The sequence below is a fragment of the Thalassophryne amazonica genome, chromosome 12 (assembly GCF_902500255.1).
Source record: "Thalassophryne amazonica chromosome 12, fThaAma1.1, whole genome shotgun sequence".
NCBI classification, from domain to species: Eukaryota; Metazoa; Chordata; class Actinopteri; order Batrachoidiformes; family Batrachoididae; genus Thalassophryne; species Thalassophryne amazonica.
The window spans coordinates 71,083,632-71,096,018 of NC_047114.1; positions in this window are offsets into that span (position 1 = coordinate 71,083,632).

The window sequence follows — 12,387 nt, forward strand, 5'->3', positions numbered from 1 at the left end:
TATAAAACAAGTATTTATTTTCATTGAAGTCAAGAAAGGGTGACTATAAAGTGAGTTTTGGCAAAACAGGTATCATTGTCATGTTGACGTGGCAGAGGGTTGTTTTTGGCAGCTGGGAAAAGTAACTAAAAAAGTAACTAGTAATCTAACTTAGTTACTTTTACAATTGAGTAATCAGTAAAGTAACTAAGTTACTTTTTCAAGGAGTAATCAGTAATTGGATTACTTTTTCAAAGTAACTGTGGCAACACTGGTTGCCGTTACCATGAATGAGAATTGTAGTGCATTTGATGTCTTCCACTACCGTCTCTGTTTGTGGATGTGTAAAAATAAAAGCACCTGCTTGCCACAGAATGCAGAAAAGACAGAAAGCACTGCATGTGTGCGTGCGTACGTGTAAGTTTAATCACGGACAAACTGGGGAGAGCTGACTTTTGCCATTTGGTATGCTTATGTATTTTGGATAAAGGTGGAATGCTGCCAAAACAGAACATTGAAAGGCCTAATATGATTCTTGAAGAGAATTACATGAGGAACACATAAAAAAAAATTGCACGATATGAGAAATATGGACGAAAATGTAAAAACGACATTCTAATCCAATTACATTTTTTCCGCAAATCTGACTGATTAATCGTGTGAGATTTCAGACCAAGAAATATTGCGTAAATGGTGGCAAAATATTAAATTTAATGTATTAGTCCGCATCCTGACCACGCGCTGCTACGCAGATGTAAATAATTGCGCTGTCACTTGAGGGCGACAGAAACTAGTGCAGCGAGAATGATGCTGAAATGCATGGATTTAATGGATTTAACTGGATTGATTGATGGATTTACTGCGGATTAACTCAATGCAGCTGATGAGATGGAGAAATCTGTAGGTCTGCTCACAGAATTTCCAGTTTGGCATGAAGACACTGCTGCAACTCCGCTAACGCATCACCGGTAAAGCTCAATTTGTGACCATAAAATTCAGCATTAACGTCCACAAATCATCAGACACAACAGGCTTATTCCTTGATTTCCGGACTATTTGCACCTTAAATAAAATTGCAAGGTTTCCCATAAACTAATATTAAGAGTATAACGAAATTTCTGGACTATTTATAGGACGAAAACTTATGACATAAATGCGGTACCAGGACCGTAGTGTCCGAAGTCGTAGTACGTTAATAAATGTGCTACTGAGATTGTACTGGTTCCGAGCGTGTAGTGGTAACGTGACCGTAGTGGTTCCAAGATCGTATTGGCTCTGAGATACAGTAGCTGGTCCTAGGGTCGTTTCATTCCGAGGTCTCGAGAAACCCACTCAAGTGTCTCAACATAGAAGCGATTCAAACACTGAACGCAAAACCTTGGTGGAAATGGGGCTTAACATTACAGTGAGTTGTGTCGCCCACTCCCACCTACAAAAGTTTAATCTCAGAAAATCTTGTTTTGCTTTGATACGGTCAAACTTGTAAACCCAAGGCTTATATTCAGAACACACAGTTTAGCTGTAACCATCAAGAGAGCGCATGAAGCCACTGCAGTGCAGAAAAGTGGGAAAATGTCATTTCCACTGTTTACACTGAAATCCATGGACTGTCCATGTCACTGTGCAGGAGAAAAGAGGGAAGAACTGTTACCAAAAAGAGCATCAAATAAAACTTTCCTTGACGTCTGCAGACATTCCTGAGCGGAATCTGACCCCTGATCCCCATCTACGTTCTTGCAACCTTCATCATATTAATTTTAAGAAACGAGAGCAGCAGTGGAAACATGTCATGCCTTTCACAATCGCACAGGAATGTTGGCTCGTCTTCACAATGTTGTCAGTCAGGACGTCAGATAAGAGCTATCAGTTCATAAATAAGATTGATGGCACTGCATACCATTAGTTCCTGCTCGGCATTTTCCCATACAAGCTTCTCTGGCAAACGCATCCGTGCTATCTTGCAAAAAAAAAAAAACTCACATCCTCTCTGCCCAAGTCTAACCACTCTCACATTTTATTTGTTTATTTATTTTTACACATTTTCCATGTAATTATCAAAACCCAACCCTAAAATTAATTGTACCTTACAGATGTTGAGCACAATATGAATATAGTGTCACATGTCAGCAACCTGACCAAAACGAACAAGATGGACAAATATTTCAAAGCTGGCAAGGAAAACTGGCCATAAATAGTTTGTTGAAGGTGTAAGTTAATGGATAACTTGAAAAGATCATGAATCCACTCAGTTGCATTAAAGTGAGAGCATTTTGATTCCAAACATACTCATAAAACACTGACATCTCACTCTGCTTTCATGCACCTGCGCTTTTCTTGTACATTTTAATTATGTCCATAGGGGTACTTAGGAAATATTGGGACTGGGTGGGAGGGCAACATTAAACTTGTCCGCACAATGACTGCACAAAGGAGGCTTTTTGATCCTTCAAACCAAATGAACAGTTTGCTTCAAAAAGTGATTTTCTGTTGTGAAACACTTGAAAGACTAAATAAAATATATTTTCTGTTGGGAAGGTGTCGTGACACGGACCCACAACAGGGGTCGTTAATGAACGGACAATGGATAAGCCAAAAGTAACAATTTAATGTTGTGAATCGCACAACGAAATACAGACAATAACAATAATGTGGATTGTAAATTATACACAAGGTGACATGTGGGCAGGCTCGAAGATAGAAGACGTCTGGCGAGAGAAGAGCCGGATCCCACACAGCTTCCACCACCAACGGATCTGAAGAACACCAGAGCCGCCAAGCCCTGCACCCCAGGTGGCCACTGTCTTCAGCAGTCAGACCCGGTACTGCTGGCAGAAAACAGAAACAGTTAATGGTGGGTGTGTGAATACACACCCAGCAATCGTGTAAAGCTTAGTTCCTCCGGGAGGGAGAACCTCCACCTCCAGACACAGAATCACCCGTGCAGCTCCTGTCAGTCACTCTCCCTGGAAGGAGTGTGAGGCGAAGACGTCGCAAGTCACACTATCCGCCAATCCAGTTACAGACTGAGTACACAGGATACACGGCTGCACACAGAACAATGTTCAAACACTCAGAAAATCACAGCAGAGAAAGATTACCTGGAACGGTAGCTGATTTCTCGGCGAGGAGGTGGAGTTGCAGTCCGGCTTATATGGTGATAAGTTGAACGAGTGACAACTTGTGCTGATAAGTGACAGCTGTCACTCCCAGCGGCTCCGACGCCCTCTCGTGCTTGAAACCCGCACTCCAAGCAGGGCGCCATCTGGTGGTAGTGGGCCAGCAGTACCTCCTCTTCAGCGGCCCACACAACAGGACCCCCCCCTCAACGGGCGCCTCCTGGCGCCCGACCAGGCTTGTCCGGGTGCCGGTTGTAGAAATCGGCCAGGAGGGCCGGGTCCAGGATGAAGCTCCTCTTCACCCAGGAGCATTCTTCGGGTCCATACCCCTCCCAGTCCACCAGATACTGGAACCCCCGGCCCTTACGACAGATGTCCAGGAGCCGACATACGGTCCATGCCGGCTCCCCATCGATGATCCGGGCAGGAGGTGGTGCGGGGCCAGGGGTGCAGAGTGGTGAGGTGTGATGAGGTTTGAGATGTGACACATGGAAAACCGGGTGGATCCGCAGTGAAGCTGGCAGCTTTAGCTTCACTGCGGCTGGACTGAGGACTTTGAGGATGGGAAACGGTCCAATAAACCTGTCCTTGAGTTTCTGTGATTCCACTTGAAGTGGGATGTCCTTTGTCGACAACCACACCTCCTGCCCGAGCTGGTATGCAGGGGCCGGGGAATGCCGGCGGTCTGCATGGGCCTTGGCCCTCGTCCGGGCCTTCAACAGGGCAGAACGGGCAGTCCGCCACACCCAGCGGCACCTCCTGAGGTGGGCCTGGACCGAGGGCACACCGACCTCCCCCTCTACGAGTGGGAACAATGGGGGCTGGTACCCCAAACACACCTCAAACGGGGAGAGGCCGGTGGAAGACGACACTTGGCTGTTGTGGGCATACTCGATCCAGGCCAGATGGTTGCTCCAGGCCATCGGGTGCGCGGAGGTCACGCAGCGGAGGGCCTGCTCCAGCTCCTGGTTAGCCCGCTCTGCCTGTCCATTTGTCTGAGGGTGATACCCGGACGAGAGACTCACGGTGGCCCCCAGTTCCCTGCAGAAACTCCTCCAGACTTGGGAAGAGAACTGAGGACCACGATCCGAGACGATGTCCGCTGGTATCCCATGCAGACGCACGACGTGGTGGACCAGGAGGTCTGCCGTCTCCTGGGCCGTCGGGAGCTTCGGGAGGGCCACGAAGTGGGCCGCCTTGGAGAACCGGTCCACTATCGTGAGGATGGTGGTGTTGCCCTGGGACGGCGGGAGGCCCGTGATAAAGTCCAGGCCGATGTGGGACCAGGGGCGGTGAGGCACCGGTAGGGGCTGGAGGAGTCCCGAAGTCCTCTTGTGGTCGGCCTTGCCCCTGGCACAGATGGTACAGGCCTGGATGTAATCCCGGACGTCGGCCTCCATAGACGCCCACCAGAAGCGCTGCTGGACCACTGCCATGGTTTTGTGCACCCCAGGATGACAGGAGAGCTTGGAACCATGACAGAAGTCCAAAACCGCAGCTCTGGCCTCTGGTGGGACGTACAATTTGTTCCTCGGGCCGGTCCCCGGGTCCGGGTTCCGTGTCAGGGCCTCCTGGACGGTCTTCTCCACGTCCTAGGTGAGGGTGGCCACGACAGTGGACTCGGGGATGATGGTCTCTGTTGGGTCCGACAACTCGGCCTTGGCTTCTTCTTCGTGCACCCGGGACAGGGCATCCGATCGTTGGTTCTTGGTCCCGGGGCGGTATGTAATCTGGAAGTCAAAGCGCCCGAAGAAGAGTGACCAGCGGGCTTGCCTGGGGTTCAGCCGCTTGGCGGTCTGGATGTACTCCAGGTTCCGATGGTCCGTGAAAACCGTGAAGGGCACCGTCGCTCCCTCCAACAGGTGTCTCCACTCTTCAAGCGCCTCCTTCACCGCCAGGAGCTCCTGATTGCCAACGTCATAATTCCTCTCAGCCGGGGTCAACCTGCGGGAAAAATAGGCACAAGGGTGGAGAACCTTATCGGACTCCCTGCTCTGGGACAGCACGGCTCCTATCCCTGAGTCAGAGGCATCCACTTCAACTATGAACTGGCGATTAGGATCAGGCTGCACCAGAACTGGTGCAGACGAGAACCGGCGTTTCAACTCCCTAAACGCGGCTTCGCACCGATCCGACCAGGTGAAGGGGACTTTAGTGGAGGTCAGGGCAGTCAGGGGGCTCGCTACCTGACTGTAACCCTTAATGAACCTCCTGTAGAAATTTGCAAAACCGAGGAACTGTTGCAGCTTCCTACGGCTCGTTGGTTGGGGCCAATCTCTCACCGCCGCAACCTTGGCCGGATCAGGGGCGACGGAGTTGGAGGAGATGATGAACCCCAGAAAGGACAAAGAAGTACAGTGGAACTCGCACTTCTCGCCCTTTCACAAACAGCCGGTTCTCCAATACCGCTGCAGGACCTGACGTACATGCTGGACATGAGTCTCAGGGTCCAGAGAAAAGATGAGTATATCGTCTAGATATACGAAGACAAACCGGTGCAGGAAGTCCCGCAAGACGTCATTAACCAATGTTTGGAACGTTTGCGGGGGCGTTAGTGAGGCCGACGGCATGACCAGGTACTCAAAGTGACCTAAGGGGGGTGTTAAACGCCGGTCTTCCACTCGTCTCCCTTCCGGAATCCGAACCAGGTGGTACGCATTCCTAAGATCGAGTTGGTGAATACTTGGGCTCCATGCAGGGGCGTGAACACCGAATCCAACAGAGGTAATGGGTATCGATTACGAACCGTAATCTCGTTCAGCCCTCTGTAATTGATGCATGGACGGAGTCCGCCATCCTTCTTACCCACAAAAAAGAAACCTGCACCCATCGGGGAGGTGGAGTTCCGGATCAACCCGGCAGCTAAGGAGTCCCGGATGTAGGTCTCCATTGATTCTCGTTCCGGACATGAGAGGTTGTACAGCCTGCTGGATGGGTACTCAGCGCCCGGGATCAAATCGATGGCGCAATCGTACGGTCGGTGCGGGGGAAGAGTGAGTGCCAGATCTTTGCTGAAGACGTGTCTACTAGTGCTGGGGCATGAAGGGTTAAATCCTCACTTAGGATCGTGACAGGGATTCGTGCAGATTTACGGGGTTTCCCCGTGTGGGTATTGTGACCCACCCTTAGCCCAGTCTCTAAGGACGGGTGCTGCTGTTTTGACCGTTTGGGGCAGTTTCTCTGCGTGTGCTCAGTTGAGCTGCAGAGAAAACACTCCCCACGGACCAGCCTCCTCTGTCTCTGATCTGATCGCCTTTTGGCCCTGCTCATCTCCATAGCAACGGCAGCAGGGGGAGCTGTCGTCACGTGGAGTGCCCTGGCTGTGGAGCGTGGGGAAGACGGCTCCCTTTCGGACCCGGGAGGAAGAGGGACGGCTTGTGCCTGACCACGCCCTTCGTCTCGCTCCCGTCGGTGTTCTGTTAATCGGTTGTCCAACTGTATAACCAGGTCGATAAGCCCGTTTAAATACCGTGGCTCGTCCTTCGCCACCAGGTGCTCCTTAAGGACCAGAGACAGTCCGTTTACAAAGGCGGCGTGGAGCGCAACAGCATTCCAGCCGGCTCGCGCTGCCGCGATGTGGAAGTCGACTGCATACTTAGCTGCGCTCCGGCACCCCTGTCTTATCGACAGCAGCACGCTTGAAGCAGTCTCGCCTCTGTGAGGGTGGTAGAAACATTGTCTGAACTCACTCACAAAACCCAGCGTATGACGTTAGGAGCCGTGAATTCTGCTCCCAGAGCACCGTAGCCCAGGCGCGTGCCTCTCCTCGAAGCAAATTTCTAACGTAAGCCACCCAGCTAGCGTCTGACGCGTACATGACGGGACGCTGTGAAAAGATGAGCGAGCACTGCATTAAGAAGTCCGCGCACGTCTCGACACAGCCTCCGTACGGCTCCGGAGGGCTTATGTATGCTTCAGGGGACGGTGGGGGGGTTCGTTGAACGACCAGCGGAATGTCTGTTTCAGGCCTCCGGTCAGCAGGGGGAGGTGCTGCAGCAGCGCACTGAGCCTGCGCTTCCACTCGGGCGGTGAGAGCCTCCATCCTCCGATTGAGAATCACATTCCGCTCGGTGACTAAGTCCAACCAAGCAGTGAAAGCGGTTAAGATTTGCTGCAGCTCACCTAACACGCCTCCTGCTGATGCCTGTTCACCTCGCTCTTCCATTGGCTGTTCAATCGATGGTTTGCCCCCCTCGGGATCCATGACGCTGGCCGAGAAATCCTGTTGGGAAGGTGTCGTGACACAGACCCACAACAGGGGGCGTTAATGAACGGACAATGGATAAGCCAAAGTAACAATTTAATGTTGTGAATCGCACAAAGAAATACAGACAATAACAATAATGTGGATTGTAAATTATACACATGGTGACGTGTGGGCAGGCTCGAAGATAGAAGACGTCTGGCGAGAGAAGAGCCGGATCCCACACAGCTTCCACCACCAACGGATCTGAAGAACACCGGAGCCGCCAAGCCCTGCGCCCCAGGTGGCCACTGTCTTCAGCAGTCAGACCCGGTACTGCTGGCAGAAACCAGAAACAGTTAATGGTGGGTGTGTGAATACACACCCAGCAATCGTGTAAAGCTTAGTTCCTCCGGGAGGGAGAACCTCCACCTCCAGACACAGAATCACCCGTGCAGCTCCTGTCAGTCACTCTCCCTGGAAGGAGTGTGAGGCGAAGACGTCGCAAGTCACACTATCCGCCAATCCAGTTACAGACTGAGTCCACAGGATACACGGCTGCACACAGAACAATGTTCAAACACTCAGAAAATCACAGCAGAGAAAGATTACCTGGAACGGTAGCTGATTTCTCTGCGAGGAGGTGGAGTTGCAGTCCGGCTTATATGGTGATGAGTTGAAAGAGTGACAGCTGGTGCTGATAAGTGACAGCTGTCACTCCCAGCGGCTCCGACGCCCTCTCGTGCTTGAAGCCCGCACTCCAAGCAGGGCGCCATCTGGTGGTAGTGGGCCAGCAGTACATCCTCTTCAGCGGCCCACACACATTTTCCAAGATTTTTTTTGGAGGGCCTGCGACTATATTCTGAAGCGACTGCCTTTAACCTTCAAGTCCCCTACTTCACCAGTCTGTGAATTCCTCAAAACTATATTGGATGTGGATCTATTGGACTACTATTGGATTAACCATGGAATTGATCAGCTGGTCTCTGAACGCTATTGACGCCATTTTTTCTACAAGAAGGTCAGGACCGGGGGATCCTACCTGCCCAGATGGAATGTATTCTGCGGGCTATGGCCTCGACTCCTGGGGGTCTTGGCGTGTTGCATGCTTGGCGCCTTTCTCCGTTGAGGATGTCGAGGATTTATTCATTTCTGGTCTCATGGCAGCAGGGCTGGTACTTTTTGGCTTATGTGCTGTCCTGATCTACCGGAAAATTGGCAAGACGGCGGCATCAAGAACCACGGGCACTCGCTTGTCCATCATGATTAACGAGGTTGGCAAAGCAGTGCATTCTCAGACTGCGTTGACTCTTGAACTTAGACGCAAATTGGATGACACCTTGAAGCTGATGCGTGCCTTGCAGTTGAAGCTGAAGGTTTCGGGAGGCTGGTGAATATTCTTAATTCATAATTGGGATTTGGTTGTTCAAGTGAAACTGTTAAAAGTGTTTTTCACTGCTCAGCTACAACAATCCAGGCTTATCTAGCCTCAAGAACAAATTGCCCACTGTTTACCTCCAGAGGAATTTATTCAGGCCTTGGTGAGATTATTCGGCTCCATTCTTATCTCAACCCACAAAGACAATAACTGACTTACACATGGACTGAAGCATGCTCCAATTTTTCCTTTTACCTCCCTTCCTGCTCTCCGCGGCAGGCCCCCGTTCTTCCCAAGCTGACAGGCGGCGCGACTCCAGTTGCAGCGGCTACCACACACTCACATCGCCTCAGTTTGGAAAACGGACTGTTCAAGTTTAGTGCACATAAACAATGTCAAATGTATATGTGTTGTCCTAATTCTGATGTGTGTCATTATTACGGTAAACAAGTAATAATTGTGGATTAATTGCTCTTTGTCTGTGGAATGTGAGTGCAGAAATCTCGTTGTTGTAATGACAATAATAAAAGCTATCCATGTATCCATCCATGTCCAAAAATAGGAGTTGTAATGATACACAAAAGTCACAGTTCAGTACGTTTTCAGTGCAGTAGAAGCAAGAAACACAACATTAAAGATATTAAGCTTCATTGTCTTTCCATATTGTTCCAAAATGTTTTGTGAATTCCTTTGAAATGTGCCTATCAAAATAAATGCAACTTAAAGTTTGGGAGGAAAAACAGTACTTCAGATAGTCAGTTTTGAAATCTATAAATGCTAAATAACTTGTTGATACCTGTGTAAAATCTAAATCGAAGTGATTTATCTGAGCGATGATTGATTTATTTGAGCAATGCTGACCACATGATTAAAATATGAATGCTGTTATACACTCACTGTTGCTTTATTAGGTGCACAGGTTCAATTGCTTGTTAACATAAATAACTAATCAACCAATCACATGGCAGAAACTCAACATATTTAGGCATTTAGACGTGGGGGAGACAACTTGCTAAAGTTCAAACTGAGCATCAGAATGGGGAAGAAAAGGGATTTTTAAGTGACTTTGAACATTGGTGTGGTTGTTGGTGGCAGATGGGCTGGTCTGACTGCTGATCTACTGAGATTTTCACGCACAGCCATCTCTAGGATTTACAGAAAATGGTCCGAAAGAGATGATGTCCAGTGAGCGGCAGCTGTGTGGATGGCAATGCTGTGTTGATGTCAGAAGTTAGAGGAGAATGGGCAGACTGGTTGAACGGGCGACTGTTTGATATCATCAAGTCAATATGGACCAACACCTCTGAGGAATGTATCCAACATCTTGTTGAATCTAAGCCACAAAGAATAAAGATAGTTCTGAAGGCAAAAGGGGGTCCAACCCAGTACTAGCAAGGTGTACCTAATAAAGTGAGTGTAGATCGTGCAAGTTGGTCAAACATAAGAGGACACATGAAATGGCAGAAACACCAGAGCATTCATTGTCACTGATCTACCAACTACAGTGTAGTGCATGCCCGCATATAGAGAACTTAGAATTCTGCTGATTTTTTTCTGATCTGGATATCAACGTTATGTATTTTCTTTTCATTGATAATAAGCAACAAGCACTAACTGTTACACAGCTATTATCACACACCCTCAAGTTTCAATTTCCTCTGCCAGAGTAATCCCTTAAGTGATGAAAGGGGAAACTGCTAGATAAACTTTTCCCATGGGGGTTGAGAATTTTTTTCTCCCTGGTCCCTATCCTCCTCTGATATCAAACAGATTAGTGGGCTTGTAAATACCCATGTAGACACAATTACACTTGTCTGGTTTGTAAAAACATGTTTGTATGTATAAGCTGAGAAATAAAGGGAGCTTCTCCTTCCTGTTGCAAATACTGTAAAGGTGCAAATATTCGCATGGGATTTATTATGCGAATTTCGTGAGTTAAACAAGGTCGCCAAATTAAATACCGCTATTTTAATACATAACGTACATATACGTACATATTCATAATGTAAACACGAATATTAATACCGCTAAATACGAGGTCTGTTAGAAAACTATCCGACCTTTTTATTTTTTGCAAAAACTATATGGATTTGAATCATGTGCGCTTGCATCAGCCAAGCTTGAAACCTCGTGCGCATGTGTGAGTTTTTTCACGCCTGTCGGTTGGGTCATTCGCAACCGACAGGCAGGTATAAAGTTTGCATTAATGTTATCTTGGTTCTTCCTGGGTGGTTCTTATGGCAACTGATCCAATCCCAAGCAAGGACTATTTGTATATAAAAATGTATTTCCTAAAATGATACATTTTGGGTTTCAAATGAAATTTATGTAGCTTCAAAAATCAAAAATCTTCTGCTTCGGGGGGCTTTGCCCCCCTGAGCCCCCCACGAGGGTGTTGCCCCTCAACCCCACCGGGGGCCCTGCGGCCCACTGGACCAACTCAAGGATTTGAACCCCCCCATTTCACATTCTTATATACGGCCCTGTAGTGTTCCAGTTAGTACTACACAACTGCCCTAAACTAGTACAAGTCAGTAACTGTGTGTATTGCTCCGCTTAACAGAACTCTTCACTGTACCATCGTCTTCACTTTCAGGGGCTGCAAACAGTCCGTTAACACTTGTGGGTGTGTTAAATTGCAGGTAGCAGGAATGGATCAGTTGTTAGCAAAGGTGAACGGCAGCAGGCAGGAATTTCCACTGGCATTAGCTTTTAATCTGAGAGAAACCTGTCTTTGTCACGGATAAGGTTACGTGTCCTTATGAGAATGCGGCCTATGTTAAGCATGCTCTCCATAGCAATAAGGGAACAAGAGAACAGGCCACCCGAGAAAGCTGAACCCAAAAGAATGCGGCTCTGGTATTCATTAATGAAGAGTGCTCTTCTCCCAGCTGGACTAACAGCGAGATCGGTGACAACAATAAGAAAGAGGACCGCATTCATTACGGTGTAAACTCAGAATACCTACAAAAAACAAAACAAAACACAAAGGTTTCTGTGTAACACAATATTTTATTTCTTTCTGAAATGTTGCATGGGTTCAACTGTAAAAACCTTCATATTGTTTGAAGTTCACAGAAATGTCTGTTTAATGTCAACAGTGGGTTGGTGAACAGCTTGACATGACCGCGACTGTCGGCACATAACTTACAACAAGCACACAACATGCACTCTTGGGCATCCTGCACAAATCTCCATCACATCTAAAATTACACAACCATCTGTAGAAAATATATAATAACAATAATTAACCTGTTAGTTAGTTTAAAGCTCACAGTAAACAAAACGGTGTCGTTTCAACTTTTATTGCTATGGTGACCAAACCAGCAGAATCACCATCTCAGGTAACATCACATACAAGCAAACGCATTTGAAAAAGGAGACTGTAGTCAAACATATAAGCTCACCTAATTATTTTTGTTCTATTTATGTCACTGTTCACATATTTTTAAACCTTTGTAGAGCCAGCCACTCTGGAATATGGACAGTAGAGCTGCAACAATTAATTGGTTATTAACCAATTATTAAATTACCATAATCGGCAACTGTTTCGACAATCGATATAACAGTTTCAGTCTTCTTTCTGTCCAAATTCTCGTATTCTTAAATGTGAATATTTTCTGGTTTCTTTACTCCTATCTGATGGTAAACTGAAATCTGGGGGTTGTGGACAAAATTGATGTTTATTATTTTATTTAATTTGTTTCACCATTTTTCTGACATTTTATGGA